At 45.4% G+C, this 21229-nt stretch overlaps 1 protein-coding gene across 23 annotated transcripts in view; it reads right to left on the bottom strand.

Moving 5' to 3' along the window:
* Positions 1–6350, bottom strand: part of TRERF1 (transcriptional regulating factor 1) — a 206496-nt gene extending 200146 nt beyond the window's left edge. For 5 of the 23 annotated variants that reach the window (XM_072832992.1, XM_072833005.1, XM_072833010.1 and 2 more), the window contains exons 1-2: positions 5341–5533; positions 4837–4918 (exon numbers count right to left, since the gene is read on the bottom strand). The gene's annotated coding sequence lies outside the window, so the exon portion shown is untranslated. The other 18 variants (XM_072833009.1, XM_072833012.1, XM_072833016.1 and 15 more) reach the window with 10 other exon arrangements.
* Between the last annotated feature and the right edge of the window lie 14879 nt (positions 6351–21229).

The following is a 21229-nucleotide window of genomic DNA, read 5'->3' as shown; positions in this document are numbered from 1 at the left end:
TGACCACCTCCACCTTGACTCTACCAGGCATTTAGCGCCCAAAGGAAAATGGCTTGATTCTGTCCCCTCCCTCTCTCAATCTTCCCCGTCTGGGCAAACAGCACAACCCAGGCCCCCCACTGCTCAGGCCACAACCCTCAGAGCTCTCCTAGATTCTTTCTCCCCAGCCACCTTCGAACCCATCAGCGACCCTCCCCATCTACCTCCAAAGTGCATCTCACACCCACCTGCTCCTTCCACTCCATCATCTCCTCACCAGCTCCTCTCCTTTCCACCACTGCAAGACCCATTATCAATATTTGGGAGTGTCACTTCCCACTGGAAACTTTCAGTGGTTTCCCACTACACTTCAAATGAAACCCAACCTTTTCAGAGTCCTCCAGAGTCCTGCACAGTCACCTTACACTGCCCTCTCTTCATCCCCCTTATCCACCAGTTCCTCTTTTTAGATCCCCCCAAAGTCAAAGTCCTTGCATACAGGCTCCCCTCCTCCTGGTACTGTCTGCCAAACCTTAGAACACCTTTTTAGGCTACTTCAGCTAAGTAAGTCCAGGTCACTGTTCCCTGCAGTCTCATCAAAACATTTATCACATTTTGCAATATATATTTCTGTACAGGTCTGGCACCCCTCTGGACCATAAGCCAGAGACTGTGTCTGTTTGAATTATCATCATATTCCCAGAGCCTTAAGACAACGCCTAGAATAATAGGTCCTCAATAAGTAGCTGCTAAATATACCAATCGATATAGGAGATCCAGTTATGGCATGAAAATAATCGTCATCTCTAGGAGCCCAGAGTTATCACTGCCATTTAGGCACACTGGTTCTTTTTCCCCTTCCTCTTTTTTTTTTTTAATTTTTATTTATTTATGATAGTCACAGAGAGAGAGAGAGAGAGAGGCAGAGACATAGGCAGAGGGAGAAGCAGGCTCCATGTCCCGGGAGCCCGACGTGGGATTCGATCCCGGGTCTCCAGGATCACACCCTGGGCCAAAGGCAGGCGCCAAACCGCTACACCCAGGGATCCCTCCCCTTCCTCTTTATCAAAAAAAAACTACTTAGCGTTGTTGCATCAACACCCCAATAGCTCAGCATATCCCACCCACTCCCCAGCTTGTTGTCCTTTTCAATGAGGAAAACACAAAAACCATCCTCTGGCTCAGAAAACCCAAATTAACCAAAAGACCTTACAAGCAGAAACCATGAATACTTAAAAATTCTTAGAAAATATCATAGGTCTTTTTGCTCTGCATTCTTTTTAACCCAGAAAAAAAAGATTTATTAGAAGAGCCACGGGATCAAAGCTTATGTTACCAGAACTTTATTATTCCTTAAAATACCACAGTACCCTTGTGGACAAGCATATGCCAATAAATAGACACCAGCTACTCCTGTCTCCCTCTCCCCACAAGGAAAAAAAAATCAACTATGTTTTACTCTACCCTTTATTTCTTTGGTTCCCCTCCAACATGCAAATTCAGAAATATTATTAATCCACAAGATCCCAGCTGATTCTAATCCTCCCTTCTCCCTGAATCACACAGTTTTATGAAGTCATAAATAAAATGAGCTGAATTCAACTGCTTTTAGAGCAAAACCACCAGCATCCATGTGTACTGCCTGGGGTCTGAGCCACTTGTGTGGACCTTCACTTTTCATATCAATGTTCAAAGTCAAACATCAAGAGCTTTCCCCCAAAAAAAACGCCCATGGTGAAATAAAGGATATCCCAGGAATGACAGAAACATGACATCATTATTATGAGCTCTCTCACAAACATACGACCAAATCCCAACTACCTATATCTGGTAGAGTGGAATCTCCGCAGAAAGTAGGTAACACATTCGGCTTTCTGGTGTCCCACTCCTTCCCAGGATTACCTCCTCCTGAGCCTGGGGGAATAGCAGCTCCAGCTTGATTAACCTTAGACTTGACCACGCATAATTAGACAGGTAAGCCAGCTGGGTTGGAGGGGATACTTCCAAGATTAACTGAAATTATTTTGGGTTCCTGGGATTATGTGCCTCACACACTACTGGCACATATAAATGGAAACAACCATGCCATTTTTTCCCCCCAAAAGACAGTGGTGGACTTTCGTTAAGTATTTCCTTGTATTTGACAGTCAAGATTACCAGGCTACTCAAGAGTTCTTTTTGGAATGCCAAGGTACAAATCTGCTCTCTCCATGAGAAGACAAAAACAGAAGTTAATCAACTCGTCCTAGTCCATGAAGCAATTTGGCCGTTGGCCCAGGAAGAGCCTGTCGAGACCTCTTGAGACCTCTCTCCACAAAACCCAAGTCACAGAATTTCAGAGATGGAAGAAACTCATAGATCAAATATGCATTTTTAAGATTAAAAAAAATCCAAAACCCAGCAATGGCTATCCTCCCAACTTTTCTTTTCAGTAACATTTTCTCCCTGCTTTGAGAATCAAATCACCTTTAAAAGTTCTTTGTCACTTTACAAATGCTGTAAATTGACCAACTACCCAACGTAACACTTTCTGATTAATCAACTTGATGGAGAAGCCCTAGACTTTCAAAAAAAAAACTGAAAAAAATCAATGTTTTTGATTATTATGACCAACCTACTATCAAAGGAGGAAAAGAAAATTATAAATAAGCTTTGTTTTTGTGACCACGCATTTTATTATGTAAGCAGCAGTCCCATCTTTTACAATGAAAGGTCCTACCTCAACAAAAACCACAGGCCCAAGAGAGTTAAAGGAGGCAAAACTGAGTTCTTTCCGCACAGTTCATAGAATAACTGTTTTCACAGCAAGCTCGCATAAATGCTGTGTGATATTAACACATGCCTGCTATGTGGAAGCCGGCTTACCAAGCTGTGAAAAGACCCATGTTCACCATGGAACCTGCAGAATTAATATTCTCAGTGCCCATAAAGCAGAAGGGAAATGCTCTTTTTTTGAGATGTCAAGCTGGCTTCTAAACAATCCTTTGGCGAAAATGGACATGCCTAAAAGGGCGGAGCCCGAAGAGGTGTGTCACTCCCGGTATCAATTCCTATAAATCAAATCCTGACAATCACCACAATATTTTTAAAAGAATGAATTATGATTCATGGGCCTTCAAACCTTTATTACCATAAGAACATTCTCAGCAAAAGAGAAAAAAAAAAAAAAAGCTACTGTGACTTGATTAATGGCCAAAGCAAGACAATAAAATAAATCTCATAAATATAAGAAAAAAAAAACTGAATGACTGCTCTTGGCTTCAAGGGTAGGCATGTAAATAATCCTACTACCCTGGGATAAACACACATAAAGATTTTGTTTACCCTCCCAGCATATACACCATCCTGACTAAGATTCTCAGCAGGGAAAAATAATAGCAAATTTGTTTAACTAATGCCTAGTTAGGAATATTTGATAAGTGGCAGTAATATTTAATTCCCAACTAACTCAACTCTCAAGCTGCCAAAAATCAAATTCTCAATCTGGAAATCTGATGACAGGGAGGAAAGAAGAGAAGCACCGTCCATCAGTAACATGTAGGGAGATCTTTTTTTAAAACCCACTTTTTCCCCTGCTAGAGTTGAGCCTGTCTACAGAACTGCACAAAGCTTAACCAACTTTAGTTAACCACACACCTAGCATTTACTCCCTGACCCTACTAAACATGTCCGGGTTTGGGTCCCTGGTGCCAAAATTATCCTGGCAAAGTTAAAAGTCTCGGCATAATCAAGGTACCTGGCAGTCAAAACCTACCAACTCATGTGCAGAAACCAGCAGGAAAAGAGAGGCAAGGAGAAGCAAAGACTGCTGGTTAACTGGTTAAGTGTGGAGGGCTGCTTGTTATTCTTACAGTGGGCATCAAAACCACATTTTCCATCACCAGATTGCTTTCCTGAAAGGGTAAATGATGCAGAAGGTTGTACCAACTGGGACAACTTAAAACTCATTCCTTAAAGCTCTCCTCCATGGCCTGCTAAAAAAGTGAAGCCAGCCGGCCTTTGGGAGGCTTTTTTTTTTTTTAAAACAACTCTTCAGACACCCCTGGCTTCATCATTCCTAAGCATCACCTCCATGTAGTTCACAAGACAGGCCAGGCCATGCTGTTAGCAACCCGCTCAACACTTCACTTGCCAAAGCCCTGTCTAGTCTGGGGCAGAGTTTCCACAAAGCTGGCTCTAACAGACCAGCCGAAGGCACACGGAAGAACCAGAAGTCATTTTCTCTAACCTAAGGATGGCAGGCGCACATGCTCCAACCCAGCGCTGGCCAGAGGCTGCCCGCCAGGTGCTTTCGGCCTCCGCCAGTGAATGGGTGGTTTTGTGTTATTCTTAAATATCTATTTCTTCAGCCCACCAGCAGTAACTTCCCAGTCTACCAAACTGAAGTTAGAGAGTGAAGGGGCAGGCTCTCCCCCTTATACATTTCTCTTATCTGGGTGGCCACTGTAGCTTGGGGGAGTATCCAGCCCCCAAGGAGCCTACAGGCGCATATACATACATATATGCATCATGTCAAAAACCCAAAAGGCACATCCCTAGGGTTCTGCGGTTTCTTGGCTGGAAGAATGAAGGCTTTATAACATCACAACCTTCAATTGCAAACCCCAACACCACCATCGTTTAAGCCGGGGCTGCCAATTATAGCGCCCATCTCAGCCCTCCCCCCTTTGCCGGGATGCTGGACAGCCCGCAGAGGGACAAGAGAAGAAGGGAAGCAAAAAGAAGGCCCTGCTAACAGACTGAAAGTAAAGAAGTGGGGGGGGGGCTTTCCCCTTCCCCTCCCCCGTCTTCTCACGGAGCATCCCCCAACTAATTTTTTTTTTTTTTTTAATGAAACTTAATAAGCTTCTTGCCTACCTTGGCTGTTTCTGCAACAAGTGCATGGGCAATCCGACAAGACCAGACTCCGCTTGGGGGGTGAGCTGGGGGGCGAGCAGAGCTGATGGAGTAATTTCAATATTAATTTATGTCAGAGCCGCCTTCACGAAGCGCTACTCACTTACAGTACTGCCCTCAGCCTGTAAACAAATATCGCTCCGCCAGGAAACATACTCCCCAGATGCAAGCCCCTTCCCCAGCAGGGAACAGGGCCCTGCGCCGCCCCCACCCCACCCCCAACAGCATGCTCCCCCACCCCGGGGAGGAAGCTCCGGGTTTCCAAAGCACCAACCCACCACCTCCGCCACCACCCCAGCAAGAAACTTACTCGGTCCGTCTACGCCTCCACCCTCCCTTCAGGAAATCTACTCTCCATATGCATTCAGCCTCCCCGCAGGAAATCTGCTCCCCCCTCCCCCCTTCTATATACATGCACCCCTCCCTCTCCTCCTCCCCACGCGCCCTCCCCAACCAGAAACTTACTAGCGTGCAAGCGTGCAGGCTCTCCCGATCCTGGAAACTTACTCCCAGCTATAGCGCCCGCCAGCCCCCTTTCCCGGCCCTGCTCCCCTTCCTGCCCTCCGCGGCAAGCAACTCCAAACTCTCCGCATCCAGCCACTCTCCCTCCCCGGTGGAAATTTGCAGCGCGGGGCCGCGCGCGTGCATCCACCCTCCCCTTCAGGAAACTTACTCCCCATCTGCATGCACCGCCTCTCAGCCATCGCTTAGAGGGAAGGGGGTGTGCTAGGGAGACAGAAATACATATGTATCTCTCGCCCCTCCCCCGGCCGCAGCCCACTCGGGGCCGAGCAGCGGTAACCTGGCCTTACCTTTTGCATTGCTCCCCACCCTCGCCCCCTCCCTTAACCCTCCTTATCCGCTCCCCGGCGCCCCCCTTTTTTCACCCATTACCCACCCCTAGCAACCGTTCCCAAGCTCCTCTCGGCCTTTTTTTTTTTAAATCCAGGATGCAAATTCCTCCCCTGTCAGCAAATCGACTGTCAAATTATTTTCTTGCAAAAGGAGAAAGGCGGGGTGGGGGGGGGGAGCAGAAGCAAAAAGGGGGGGGAGGGCGGGGGAAGGGAGAGAGGGACAGAGGAGGGGAGAGATATCCCTCCGCAGAGCTGGGTCTGGCCGCGGGCGGGGAAGCAGGAAGTAAGGTGTCCAGCGCCGCGGCCGCCGGGTCCTCCGCCCCGGCCCCCACCCGCGCCCCCTGTACCCCCGGGCGCCGCGCTCAGGCGGGCGCGGGCAGCCTGGCGCATTGTTCGCCGCCTCCCCGGCGATGCGCTGCCGACCTTATTTGTGTGCTCTGCTTGTGCGTGAGGTCGCACCTTTTGTAGGCTTGGCGAGACTCTGGACGAGGATGGGGCGGGGGACGCGGACCGAGTGGCGGCCCCGCGGGGGACCTGTCAGCCCCCGGGGTGTGGCGGACTCTCCGGCGTGACCGGAAAATCGAGGCCCGGGAGACGGCGGCGTGGCCGGGAAGCTGCCGCCTTAGACCCGGACCAGTGCAGGATTGCTTCCTGCGTAGCCGTCCCGGTTATTGTAACGAGCTTTGCAATTTAACGACTGGGGTTGGGGGGCTTTATTTATTTTGCTAAGGGGTTGCAAAGACGCCAAGGTCTCGGTGGAGTGCGGAGAGGCGGCCTGCGCCTCCCCCCTCCGCACCCGGGCTCGGCGGGGCTGGGAGAGGGGCTGGGGCTCCCGGGAAGGGGCTGGAGGCTCGCGAAGCGCGCGGCTCCATCCCTCCGCCCCGATGGGGGCGGGGAGGGGGCGCTGCAGACGGCGCAGCGAACGCAGCTCTCTGGGGAGGGGGCTCCATCTCCGCGGCGCTGCAGGCCGGGGAGGGAGGTTGCCTAGGAGAGGAGCCGGGCCGAGAGGGGAGGGCGGGGAGGGGGCGCGGGTGCCGCGGCGGCGCGCGCTCGCCCCTCCTCGCGCGCCATGACTGTGGAACGTGGTGCCGGGGAGGAGGGACGGCCGCCGGGGGCCGCCCGGGGCTGCGCGGCATTGGTGCGGAAACCCGAGCCCGGAGTCGCTCCTCGCGCTGTCTCCTCCTCCTCCTCTGCGGGGGAAACCGCTGCACCCAAACCGAGAGCAGCTGCGAGCAGGGGGCAGGGCGCGGGCTGAAAGGCGAGCCGAGGGTTCAAACCTCGGCGGCGCCGGGGGGGGCGAGGGCCGGACGGGCCCCGGGGCCCCGCGGAGGCGCGGCCGCCCGTCGGTGCAGCGCGGGGCCGCGGCCTTCGCCGGCGTCTCTCCCGGCCGCGGGGAATGGGAGCCAAAGCGGCCCGGCCGCACCGACCACCTCGAGCCGGCCCGGGGCACCTCGCTCACGAGGGGCCCGCCGGACAGCGAGTAGTTGCAGCTCAAGGGAAAGTTAAACCATGCTTTTTTTTTTTTTTTTTTTTTCCTTTTTCCTTTTCCCCAGCGTGGGGGAGGTCGTTTCGTCCCTTCCCCCAGCTCTGGCGCGAGACCAACGAGGTGCTCCCCTCCCCACACCTTCACCGCTGTCCCCCACCCCCACCCCCACTCGGGCGCTGGGTGGGGACAGGGCGGGGGAAGGCTATATGGGAGCTTAAAGCATGAGGTCATGGGCGGAGGAGGCTGCTGCCAGGAGCGGCCGAGGTTGGTGTCTTTTGAGGGGTAACGGTTTCGGCAGTGTTAAGTTCTCCCGCCTCACCCTACCGATTCCGGGGCGCCTGAGCCAGGGGGCCCCCGAAACAAGAGGGGGCTCTGGGCCGTTTCGCTCAGTGAGCGTTTGGCCGGTGCCCAGCCCTTTTTGAGGTCCTTCCATAAAAGCAAAGAAAGCTGAGGGACAGCGCACAGTGTCGCGGGGACCGAGAAAGGCTTCAGATGCTCGGCCGCCCCTCCCCCCGCCCCCCGCTTTCTTCGGTCCTCGGTCTCCTTCTACCGGACCGCTGCGTGTGATAAGCCTCCTGCCCCCTCCCACCCATTCTTCCCCAGAGGCCAGAGGAGTCTCTAAAACTCTTCATCTGCACTCCTGCCAAACCCTCCCAGTTGCTCTTAGAATAAAGGCAGGCTCGGAAGCCCTTGCGTGATTTCGCCTCTACGGACCTCCCCACTCTCCCAGCTCCTCCCCTCCTGTACTGTAAGCCGGGTGGTGCCTCTTTGTTCGGCATGGGGCGGGGGGAGGGGGGGCGGAGAGGGGAGCTCTACCCCTTACCCCTCCACCTCTTATTACCGACTCCTGCTAGACCTTTGGGATTCGACTCCACTGCTACCTCCAAGAAGCCTTCCTGCGTGTTACAGTCTCATCTCTAACACCCTCGGGGGAGAAAGACCCTCCCTCTCCCTCCAGCGCAGCTGCAGCCAGAGCTGACCCCACTGACCGCCCTTTTCCTAGGCGGGGAAGAATAGCTGAGCTCTAGCTCTGTCACTGCCTGGGGCCTGACCTCCTGGGAGGGAGTTGGTGAGGAAAGAACCTCCAAGCACTCAGTTACGCCCCGGAGACCTGGAAGAAGCAGGGCACCTCCACCTCTCACACCCAGCACACACCCACACAGGGAAGGCAAGGAGAGGTCTTTCTATCTGAAACTCCTTCCCGGAGCAGATAGATAAGGAGCCTGAAGGGAAGAGAAAGTAAATTGCTCAGGGTCAATGCAAAAATTCACACTCTCTTTCCTGCTCCTAAACCAGAAAAGGGAAGGTTTGGGATTCAGACTGTGGTAGTGCTCCTACACAACCAACCACGCTTGAGTCACCTTCAAAGAACCCCTGCATGCTTTGGACCACTACCAACAGAGAGGTAGTATTTCCTACTGGTTAGTCCATCAAGCTCTGACCTTGAATGACTTACTTGACTTAACTTGGTTCAGTTTCTTGCCTGTAAAATTGAAATAATGGTATCTACAGTGTTGTGTTGTGAGGTTTAAATGAGTTCATATATGTCAGGGCCTTAGAACAGGGTCTACACAAATTCTGGATTACTTGTGAGTGGGGTTAGGTGCCCCGTCCCTTCCCAAGGACCCTCAAAAATCATGTCCCCAGAGTCTATGCTGATTTAACCATCAAAGTGATCTGTGGCCCAAAGAACTTGAAAGCCCTGATAAATGCACAGATAATACACGAAGACATTATTTAGCCAATAGATTCAACCCTCAATAGTGCGTGTGTTTGAACACTGTCCATGGGGTGGATAATCCCAAATCCGTGAGCTGTGGTTATCGAGACTCTGAGAATGAGTGTCAGAGAGAGGACACCTGACATTGAAATATCACCTTGGATCTTTGAAATTAGTGTCAGGCTCAGGGCTCCTAGGTGGCTCATTTGGTTGAGCATCTGCCTTCCGCTCAGGTTGTAATCCCTGGGCCTGTCATGGAGCCCCAGGTCCAGCTCCCTGCTCAGTGGGGAGTCTGTTTCTCTCTGCTTTTCTCCCATTCATGTCCTCTCTCAAAAGCTTGCTCTCCCTCTGTTTCTCAAGCACTCCCTTTCTAATTAATTAATTAATTAATTACCAAAACAATTAAAAGAGTCAGGCTGAAATACTCCTAATCCTGGTGCAAAACCTACCTTGTATGACCTAAGCCTTCCTAGGGCTGCAAAAAATGTAAGGGGATTATTTTTACCATCATCAGATCCTGGTAGTCCCATTCTCAGCGCTTGCCCCCATGATAAGAGGTTTTTTAAAAAATGCATTCACATGGTTCTGGATTCAAATAAATATTGAGAAGTCTCCCTCCCACCCTGTCTGACACCCACTGATTTTCCTTCTATGGAGGCAACCAAGGTTAGCCTTCAGAAGGCATGTTTATCTGTTTTCCAGCTGAGGCCTTCAGAGTACTTGGATGCCTATTTAAACCTTTAAGTCCAGGCTCCCTTCTCCAATCCAGGCAGAATCACTACCCCACTCCTACCCTACCCACCCCCTTCAGGTTGTATTACTAGGGATGAACCACTGTTTCCTGAGCTACCAACAAAAGCAAACCCTTTGTGTTTCTTTCTCCTCCTCCACACTAATAATAATCACTAAGGTTTATTGAGTGCTTTCTATGTGCCAAGTGCTGTGCTAAGTACTAGACATGCATAATCCTATTTAATCGGCCCCAAACCACTTTACAGATGCAGACAGAAGTGGAGGATCATATTACATCGCTTGCACCAACTTGCAAGCCAACCTGAGTCCAAACCCTCTCTCCTAACCGGTAGTCCTCTTGCCTCTCTGCAACACAGGAAAAAATCTGGTAGCCTGAAAGGGAAGGAGTAGAATGGAGTCTTTGGACTTCGTCTGATCTCAATTCAAATTTTGCCTCTGGCTCTGCCAGCAATGAGACCTTGAGGAGGGTTTTTGGTTTTTGTTTTTGTTTTGTTTTGTTTAGATTTTTATTTATTTATTCATGAGAGACACAGAGACAGAGAGAGGCAGAGACACAGGCAGAGGGAGAAGCAGGCTCCATGCAGGGACACGGGACTCGATCCTGGGACCCCAGAATCTCACCCTGGGCTGAAGGCGGCGCTAAACCGCTGAGCCACGGGGGCTGCCCGAGGAGGTTTCTTAAGCTCTCTGAACCCCCCATTCGCCTGCCTATGAACCAGGAATATACATTTTGGGTTAGTATGAAGATCAGATGCACATAAATAATGGCTTTTAAAATGCCTAGCAAACCAAATGCAGTGTTTAGATCTTGTGTAGTTCTAATTTGAATAAACCAATTGTTAAAAAGACATTGTTGAGACAGGGAAATAAAGTGTGGACTTGATGTAAATGTTAAGAGATTATTAAGGTGATATAGATGTGATATATATAGAGATATAGATATGTGAGAGGTATAGATATTATAGATGTGATAATGGCATTGTGGTTATATTTTTTCTTCAGTTTTTATCTATTAGAGATGTGTAATGAAGGATTTGGGGTGAAAGTCTGTCTAGGACTTATTTTCAAACACTCCAGTTCCCTTCTCCCCAAAACAGGAGATAAATAAGATTAGCAAAATGTGGATAATTGTCGAAACTCTTACGCTGTTTTCCCCACTTCTTGAATGCTTGAAATATTTCAAATCAATTTGAAAGAAATTTAGAAGTAAAATAATTATATTCTAAAACATTAAAATTTAAAATGATCAGACATTCAATTACTATAAATTGTTAATAATCCTAAAATTTTCTAAATTGTTGAAATACAGTACTAGCTTATAGCATGGTACATGCAAAAAATGGCAGTATTGTTACTGGGAGACATTCAGGACATGTCTTACCTGCCTTTGGCAGGTAAGCCGATGATGGGGTAGGAAGATGGGAAAGAATGAATACCGCAGAAAGCAAGGTAAAGGTAAAAAAGGTAGTTGTTAAGGACCCATTCAACCATACAGAGGACAATGCACAGGTAGGTAAATGGCAGGAAGAATGGGTAACAGAGGCACAGGCAAGTTTAAATTGGTAGATTTTCTCCTAAAATGTACAGCTGCACAGAGCCACTTCAGAATCGAATGGAGGAATCAGTCAGATGCACCAGGCAAAATTCTCAACTCTGTGCTTAGCAGGGCTGTTACCCAGTGCAGAGGGCTCTGTGTTCCCTCATTTGGAGTTTAGATGCAAGACCTCTCCCACCTCTGCCACTGTCCAGGCGGGAGTCTAAGGAATGCTGTTGGCCTTCCGCAAGAAAAGGATCATTTCTGAGGCCACTCTGATTAATTTGCCTATCTCGGGCAGCCCGGGTGGCTCAGTGGTTTAGCGCCGCCTTCAGCCCAGGGCATGATCCTGGAGACCTGGGATCGAGTCCCACGTCGGGCTCCCTGCGTGGAGCCTGCTTCTCCCTCTGCCTATGTCCCTGCCTGTCTCTTTCTCTGTGTCTCTCATGAATAAATAAAATCTTTAAAAATAAAAAAAAAATTTGCCTATGTCAAGAACAGATCAGAGCTGAATAGAATTGGAAATGTATCCAGCTCATAACCAAATAAAATGTCTTAGGCCCAATGAGTTTGTTTATTGTTCTAGAAGTCATTTGTGTCTGTGTGCTCTGGGTTCAAACAGCTGGAATTATTTTTACAAATGACCCCATTTTGAAATAAAAGTTTGTCTTCTTTGAGAGAAGATTTGCATTTCAGAGAAAAGATAAGACAATATATTTGGTAATTCTTTAAAGAATGGAACCCCTTCTGTATAATACATTCTTTTATATCAAAGGTAGCTCTTCAGAACTCCCTAAAAGCTGGAAAAATTAGAAGAATGGAGAAATAGAGGAAATCACATACCACCTTGCTTCTTGTTCTATCTGAGGCTGCAGAGTGAAGGCTCTGACAGACAACAGGATCAAATCAAGCGACCATGGAACAAGCGGAGCATGTGCTTTAGGGATGGATGGTAACTTTAGGGATGTAAGGATGTAACTAATGCAGTTGTTGAAGGAGGCTCAGTGATGAAGGCAAGTTAAAGCAATGAAACCATATGGTGGTGGCTCTTGTTTCTTTCTCCTTCTTAAATCTGTAACAACCAAAGCAATGAAAGCAAAAAATCATGGCACAGAAGGGCTTATGGGGCTCCCACTTTAAAACCAGTAGGATAGCATAAACCACCTCAACTGCCAAGTCTGTTAAGGATGGTGTTGACAGAGCAGACCTTACTCAAGACAGGAGGGTTAACTGGTATTTGTGTAGTAATACAAGGAGATTGCTATCTCAGGCAAGTTTCTAGCCAGAGAGAGAAAATACGTTCCAGGCTATGAGAAGGTCCTCAGTTTAAGTCATATTTCCAAGGGGTGGGGGGGGAGGGGAAGCTAGGATATTTAGTAGATTTGGTGTCCAATTTAAAAAAAAAAAAAAAAGGAACTAATTGGTTGAAATCACTGCTAAAAATTCCTGCCCCTGTCGAGAAGGCATGTTTGGGAATCACACATTTCAGCTATTGTATTAGCATATGGTGGGTGGTGCTCAAGAGCTGTGGTGGCTCACCATGGCTCCCGAATGAGTGACTTATGTTAACTATGAGGGCGAGGGAGAGATTAACTTAATTTCCTAGTGAAGATGCAAATCTATTAAAAAGTTTTCAATTGCACCACTGTGCAATTTAAATGTTAAGTGTAGATAAAGGCTACTTTCCCAGAACTCTTAATGGAACCACAATTTTTTTAAGTGGGGGAAAGGACCCCTGAGACCTTGAGTTAGAAAGGATCCTGGCCCAGAACAGGTAGCACACTTTAACAAGTAACTGAAGAGCATTTAAGGTAAGTACTATCTGTAATCATATGCAGCCAGGGCAGACTTCGTAGATGTGCGACCTGTGTGATCACACAAGACCCTGCACTAAAAGGGTCCTGCACTTAGTTAATGCGTTATGGTTACCATCTAGTAATTCCTAGTAATTTTTTAACGAAGTGTACTACATTTTCATTTTGCACTGGACCTTACAAATCATGTAGCCAGTCCTGTGTGCAGGGTTAAGGGAAAATAGCAAGAGATGGTACCAGAGGATTAAAGCAATATAGAGCCTTTAACCATCACTAAGACAGAAAAAACAAAAAAGAGAAATATCTGGCATGGAGAAAGTATTGTTACTGAAGTTTGGGCTGTGGCTGTAACTCTATGGGAAGGTCATAAATAGAAGCAGTGGCCTTTAGTAGAACAGTCTTAGTCAACCCATAACCTATAGACAGGGAGGCAGGTGAATGGATACCCAATTTCTATCTGTTCCTCCCCTCTGGTCTCTTGCAAGTGCCTCCCATTGGTTGAACCCTACAGGAAATCAGAGGATCTGGGAGGCCGCTGATGAAATGAGTGGATGTTAGCCTGCCAGGGCATGGGGTACCATAGAAAAAGCTAAGAGTAAGTCTGGAAAAGGCAGAGAATATCCAGCTCAGGACTTTTCCTGAAATCTTCAGGATCAGGGTTAAGAATAAACAAAATGGAAATATCACAAACAATGAATTTCAGTAAAGGACTTTAAACTGTGATGATTTTCTTTAAGATTTATTTATTTACAAAGGACACCTGGGTGGCTCAGCGGTTGAGTACCTGCCTTCTGCCCAGGGTGTGATCCTGAAGCCCGGGACCGAGTTCCGCATCGGGTTCCCTGCATGGAGCCTGCTTCTCCCTCTGCCTATATCTCTGCCTCTCTCTGTGTGTGTCTTCCATGAATAAATAAATACAATCTTTAATAAAAAAGATTTGTTTATTTATGAGAGAGAGAAACAGAGAAGGCACAGCACAAGTGGGAGAGGGGAGAAAGAGAGGGAGAGAATCCCAAAAAGATTCCTCACTGACCTGAGTGCAGAGCCCAAAAGGATGAGGGGTTCCACACGGCATCGATCCCATGACCTGAGATCATGACCCGAGCCAAAATCTAGAGTTGGGTGCTTAACATACTGAGCCCCAAATTGTGATGCTTTTTAAAGGATAGTCATTTGGTATGCATTATGCACAGGTTTTTACACACTTACAAAAGTAAAACAAGATGATTTAAGAATTTTTAAGAAAAAAGGCTTGAGGGACTCCTGGGTAGCTCAGCGATTTGGTGCCTGGCTTTGGCCCAGGGCGTGATCCTAGAGACCTGGGATTGAGTCCCACGACCTGCTTCTCTCTCTACCTATGTCTCTGCCTCTGTCTCTGTGTCTCTCATGAATAAACAAATTTTAAAAAGAAAGAAAGAAAGAAAGAAGGAAGGAAGGAAGGAAGGAAGGAAGGAAGGAAGGAAGGAAGAAAGAAAGAAAGAAAGAAAGAAAGAAAGAAAGAAAGAAAGAAAGAAGAAAGAAAGAAAGAAAAAAAGGAAGGAAGGAAAGAAGGAAGGAAGAAAGAAAGAAAGAAAGAAAGAAAGAAAGAAAGAAAGAAAGAAAGAAAGAAAGAAAGAAAGAAAAGAGGCTTGAGGGATGCCTGGGTGGCTCAGTGGTTGAGCCTCTGCCTTTGCCTCAGGGCACAATCCTGGTCCTGGGATCAAGTCCTGCATTGGACTCCCTGTGGGGAGCCCGGTTCTTCCTCTGCCTATGTCTCTGCTTCTCTCTGTGTCTCTCATGAAAAAATAAATAAAATCTTTAAAAAAGAAAGAAAGAAAGAAAAGAAGAAAAGAAAAGAAAGAAAAGAAAAGAAAAAAGAAAAGAAAAGAAAAGAAAAGAAAAGAAAAGAAAAGAAAAGAAAAAAGAAAAGAAAGAGGCTTGAGCGGTTGCAGGAACCATTATCAATGAAAAGACAAATCTGAGATTTCTAAACTTTGAGGAATAATCCAGGCCCCAAAGTCAAATTTTACAGACCACCCCCCGCCCTACACTCCCCTTTACTCTTTCCTTTCTTCCCATCCTTAGACCAACATCACAACAGAAAGGGCCTTTGACAGACACAGCATCACACGAGTTGCCAGGGCCACTAGGGAAAAGCAGCTGAATAAAATCTAGTCCCAAGGAAGATTTTGGTATAATTAAATTTTGTAGATACCTTTTACATATGAGCATTGGAAAGCTCATACAAAGGGAGTTCATTATGCTGATTTGTATCACTTACAACTATTCAATTCCTCTGAACGTTTTCTACTATACAGATCACGTTCAAAAAAGTACATATCACTGATTGATTTGGATTCCACTGAGTTCCTAACTATCCAGAAATGGGCTAAATTTAATTTAGCCATTACAATTTCCATGAAAAACAAAAATTTTGCTACAAACACAAATGAGATTATAGGGACACTCCTCATCTTTTTTCAAAATTGAGACGAAAGTCATAGAATATAAAATTAATAATTTTAAAGTGTACAATTCAGTGATGTTTAATACATTCACAATGTTGTATAACCATCACCTCTATACAGTTGCAAAACATTCTTATCACCCCAAGGGGAAACCCCCTACCCATTATGTAGTAAGTCCCTATTCTCTCCTCCCCCTAGCCCCTGGCAACCACTAATCTGCCTTCTGTCTCTAGATTTATCTATTGTGGCTATTTCACATAAATGGAATCATACAATATGTGACCTTTTCTGCCTGGTTCTTTCACTTAGCATAATGTTTTTGAGGCTCATCTGTGTTATAACACATGTCAGTACTACGTTCCTTTTTATAGCTGGATAAAATTCTGTTGTATGGATTTATAACATTTTGTTTATCCGTTCATCAGTTGATGGACATTTGGGGTGTTTTTACCTTTTGGGAATTGGGAAGAGTACTGTTATAAGCATGAGTGTGCATGTATGCATTTGAATACCTGTTTTCAATTCTTTTGGGTATATATGTAGAAGTAGGGTTGCTGGGTCACATGGTAATTCTATGTTTAACTTTTTGAGGAACTGCCAAATTGTTTACACTAAATTTTTTTCAGGGAACTCACTATTTGAAATCCCTTTAGAAGCACTCAATTACAATCACTTGGGATCATACCTAGAGTAACTAAGCCCATTCTTGTCTACAAATAAAGCACAGTCCAAAAAAAATTTCTGTGTGGAAGATATTGTAGTTAGCAATTGACTTGAGTTCTTTTTTTTTTTTTTAAAGATTTTATTTATTTATTCATGAAAGACACACACAGAGAGAGAGAGGCAGAGACACAGGGAGAGTGAGGAGCAGGCTCCATGCAGGGAGCCTGAGGTGGGACTGGATCCTGGGTCTCCAGGATCACACCCTGGGCTGAAAGTGGTGCTCTACCTTTGAGCCACCGGGACTGCCCCTTGACTTGAGTTCTTAAAATTTATTTAAGTTATTAGTTTATAAAAGTAACATATACTCATTAGAAATCTTTTTTAAAAGACTAAAGGGTGCCTGGGTAGCTCAGTTGGGTAAGTGTCTGACTCTTGGTTTCAGCTCAGGTCTTGATCTCAAGGTTGGGAAGATTGGCTCCTCACATTGAGCTCCAGGCTGGGCAAGGAGCCTATTTAAAATAAATAAGTAAATAAACAAGCAAACAAACACTATGAGGTTCCTAACTAGGTGTAGGCTTTCTTTTCTTAAGTTAACATATAGTAAAATTGACTTCTTGTGTGTGTATAGTTCTGTGTATAAACATTATGACAGTCAGGATACAGATAGTTCTATCATCTGCCCCACAATCTCCCATGCTATCTCTTGAGAGTCACACTCCCCCCCGCCATCCCTAATGCCTGGCAACCACTGAACTGTTCTCCATCACTTCTTACTTAGCCTTTTTCCCAAATGTCATATAAATGGAATCACACACTATATAATCTTTTGAGACTAACTTCTTTAACTTCATATAATGTCCTTGAGATTCATTCATGTTGCTAATTATAATAATAGTTCCTTTTTATTGCTAAATAGTATTTATAGTAGACTAGCAATAGTATATATTGCTAAATAGTACTTTAATGCTAAAATGTATGAAGGTACACAGTTTATATACCCATTGAAGGACTTTTGAATTGTCTTCACTGCGTGGCAATGAGTACGAATAAAGCTGATATAAACATTCCTGTACAGGTTTTTGGGTAAACATAAAATTCACTTCTCTAAGGTAAATATTGAGGAGGGGGATAACTGGGTCAAATGGTAAGTATGTGTTTAACTTTATGAGAAAGAGATAAATTGTTTTCCTGAGTACCATTTATACTTCTAACAGCAATGATTGAGAGTTGGGGTTTTGTTGTTATTGGTTCCCCCCCCCATTCTTAATAGGTGTGTAATAATATCTCATCATTGGCTTTAATTAGCTTTTTTTTTTAACGACTTTATTTATTTATTCATGAGAGACACACACACACACACACACACAGAGGCAGAGACACAGGCAGAGGGAGAAGCAGGCTCCATGCAGGGAGCCTGATGTGGGACTTGATCCCGGGTCTCCAGGATCAGCCCCTGAGCCAATGTCAGGCACTAAACGGCTGAGCCACCCAGGGATCCCCTAATTAGCTTTTTCTTAATGATAAAAATGATGTTGACCATCTTTTCTTAAAAAAAATATATTTTATTTACTTATTAATTTGACAGAGAGAGAGAGCACAAGCAGGGGAAGCCTCAGGCAGAGGGTGAGGGAGAAGCAGGCTCCCCACTGAGCAGGGAACCAGACATGGGACCCCAGGATCACAACCTGAGCCAAAGGCAGATGCTTAACCAACTGAGCCACCCAGGCGCCCCTGTTGACCATCTTTTTATGTGTTTAGTTTCTTCCTACAAATCCAGTCTGGTAAATTAAAATGTAAGCTATGGATGCCTGGGTATCTCAGTCCATTAAGCATCTGACCCTTGATCTAAGCTCAGTTATCAATCTCAGGATTATGAGTTCAAGCCCCATGTTAGGCTGAATGCTGGTAGTAGAGCCTACTATTTTTTTTTTAATTTTATTTATTTATTCATGAGAGACACAGAGGCAGAGACACAGGCAGAGGGAGAAGCAGGCTCCATGCAGGGAGCCCGAGGCGGGACTCAATCCTAGGTCTCCAGGATCAGGCCCCCGGCTGAAGGCGGCACTAAACCGCTGAGCCACCCGGGCTGCCCATTAGTAGAGCCTACTTTAAAAGTAAAATAAAATGGGGATTCCTGGGTGGCTCAGTGGTTGAGCGTCTGCCTTCGGCTCAGAACATGATCCTGGGGTCCGGGATTGAGTCCCGCATGGGGCTCCCTGAGGGGAGCCTGCTTCTCCCTCTGCCTGTGTCTCTGCTCTGTGTCTTTCATGAATAAATAAATAAAATCTTTTAAAATTTTTTAAAAAATAATAAAATAAAATGTTAGTTCGTGAGGGCAGGAATTCTGGTCTATGCTGTTCAATGCTCTACCAGCTATACCTAAAATGCTTATAACTTGTAATATCACCTGTAACAATGCTTCACATATAGCAGATATCTAACTAATATTTATTAAATGAATGAACTAACATTTGTTGAGTATTTACTATGTGTCAAGTGCCATTCTAAAAACATCATAGTATTTCAGTTTTTTTATTGTTTTTGTTGCCATTTAATTGTTTTATCAATAATTTTTAAAAATTTATTCATGAGAGACACAGAGAGAGAGAGAGAGGCAGAGACAGGCAGAGGGAGAAGCAGGCCCCATGCAGGGAGCCTGATGTGGGACTCGATCTCAGTTCCCCAGAATCACGCCAGGGGCTAAAGGTGGCGCTAAACCACTGAGCCACCTGGGCTGCCCTTATCAATGATTTTTATCTGTTCTTTACAAATCTTGTTCAACAATCACACTGAGTGGTTACTATATATCATTACTATGCTAAGGTTTAGGAATAAGTGAAATAAAGTGCCATTATATATAGTTACCATTAAGAGACAGACAGATTGATACTGTAAGATAAGGAAGGCACTGTGATAAAGACATATGCATAGGAACCTGCCAAAGCACAGGCGAAGAACACTGAAATCACACGTGAGGGTCAAGGAAAGTTTTCTGGAAGAGCTGATTCTTTGAATTAAACTTAAGTGAATAAAATGCTTAGCTTATACTTATCCCATACTGAAAAATAGTACTAAATTTTAAAATTATTTTTACTCACACTTAAAGTAATATAATTGTCTAGGAAGCACTATATTTTGTTTATTTATTTATTTATTTATTTATTTATTTATTTATTTTAATTTTTACTTATTTATGATAGTCACAGAGAGACAGAGAGAGGCAGAGACAGGCAGAGGGAGAAGCAGGCTCCATGCACCGGGAGCCTGACGTGGGATTCGATCCCGGGTCTCCAGGATCGCGCCCTGGGCCAAAGGCAGGCGCTAAACCACTGCGCCACCCAGGGATCCCTATTTTGTTTATTTTTAAAAATGTTTTATTTTTAAGTAATCTCTACACCCAATGTGGGGCTCAAACTCAGCACTGAGATCAAGAGTCACATGCTCCACTGACAGAGCCAGGCAGGCCTCCCAGAAGCACTGTTTTAAAAAGGCATTAGAAACAATCAAACAAAAGGCATTGGTCATTATTTCTTATCATGGTAGGTACCTTGCTTTGAGGATAAGAACTCAACTATAAAAAAAAAAAAAAAAAAAAAAAAAAAAAGAACTCAACTATAACAAGATGGTTTCCTCATTTTTTTAAAAACTTTTTTTTAAATTTTTTATTTATTTATGATAGTCACACAGAGAGAGAGAGAGGGGGGGGCAGAGGCAGAGACACAGGCAGAGGGAGAAGCAGGCTCCATGCACCGGGAGCCCGACATGGGACTCGATCCCACATCCCCAGGATCGCGCCCTGGGCCAAAGGCAGGCACTAAACCGCTGCGCCACCCAGGGATCCCCTTTTTTTTTTTTTTTTAAAGAGAGAGAGTGCATGCAAGCACAGGTGGGGGGGGAGGAGGAGGAGGTAGAGGGAGAGAGAGAGAGAGGGAGAGAGAGAGAGAGAGAATTTCAGAAAGGCTCCACACCCAGCATGGAGCCTAACAGAGAGCTCCCTCTCAAGACCCCGAGATCATGACTTGAGCTGAAATCAAGAGTCAGATGTGTGTTTTTTTTTTTAAGATTTTATTTTTATTTTTTTATTTTTTTTTTTTTAAGATTTTATTTATTTATTCATGAGAGACACAGAGAGAGACATAGAGGGAGAAGCAGGCTCCCTGCAGGGAGCTGGATGTGGGACACTATCCTGGGATGGGGATCAGGCCCTGAGCCAAAGGCAGATGCTCAACCGCTGAGCCACCCAGGCGTCCCAAGGGTCAGATGTTTAACCAATAAAGACATCCAGGTGCCCCCAAATTACTCATTTTTTAAATTGTTTTTTTGGTTTTCCTATTATTGAGTTTCGAGAGTTTTGTTGAATATGTGATTTGAAAATATTTTCCCCTATTGTTTGCATGCTCCTAGTATCTTTCACAAAGTAAAGGTTTTTCATTTTCATAAAGTCCAATTTAACAATCTTTCTTTTACAGGCTGTGCTTTTGATGTCAAGTCTAAGAAGCTCTCCCTAATTCCAAGTCAAGAACATATCTACTATAATTATATTTTAAAGTTTTATAATTTTACATTTTACATCTAGGACCCATTTTGAGTTAATTTCTGCATCAAGTATGAGATTGAGGGCAGCCTCCATGGCCTAGCAGTTTGGCGCCGCCTTTGGCAGGGGGTGTGATCCTGGAGACTGAGGATGGAGTCCCACATCGGGCTCCCTGCGTGGAGCCTGCTTCTATCCCTCTCCCTCTGCCTGTGTCTCTGCCTCTTTCTCTGTCTGTCATGAATAAATAAATAAAATCTTTAAAAAAAAAGTATGAGATTAAGATAAAAAAATTTTTTTTTTTTTAATTTTGGGTAAGCTCCTCACCCATCATGGGGCTCAAACTCACAATCCGGAGATCAAGTCCCATGCTCTACCCACTGAGCCAGCCAAGCTCCTGAGCTCAAGATTTTTTTAGGTTTACTTTCCGTGTACGTGTATGGGACACTTTTGCATGTGGACGTTCAGTTGTTCTAATACCATACGTTAAAAAGACTAACCATTTTCCATTGAATTACTTTTTTTAAAAAAAAGATTTTATTTATTTATTCA

The sequence above is a fragment of the Canis lupus genome, chromosome 7 (assembly GCF_048164855.1).
Source record: "Canis lupus baileyi chromosome 7, mCanLup2.hap1, whole genome shotgun sequence".
In the NCBI taxonomy this organism is placed as follows: domain Eukaryota; kingdom Metazoa; phylum Chordata; class Mammalia; order Carnivora; family Canidae; genus Canis; species Canis lupus.
The sequence above is the reverse complement of the archived record's forward strand: the minus strand, read 5'-3'. Positions and strand labels throughout refer to the sequence as shown.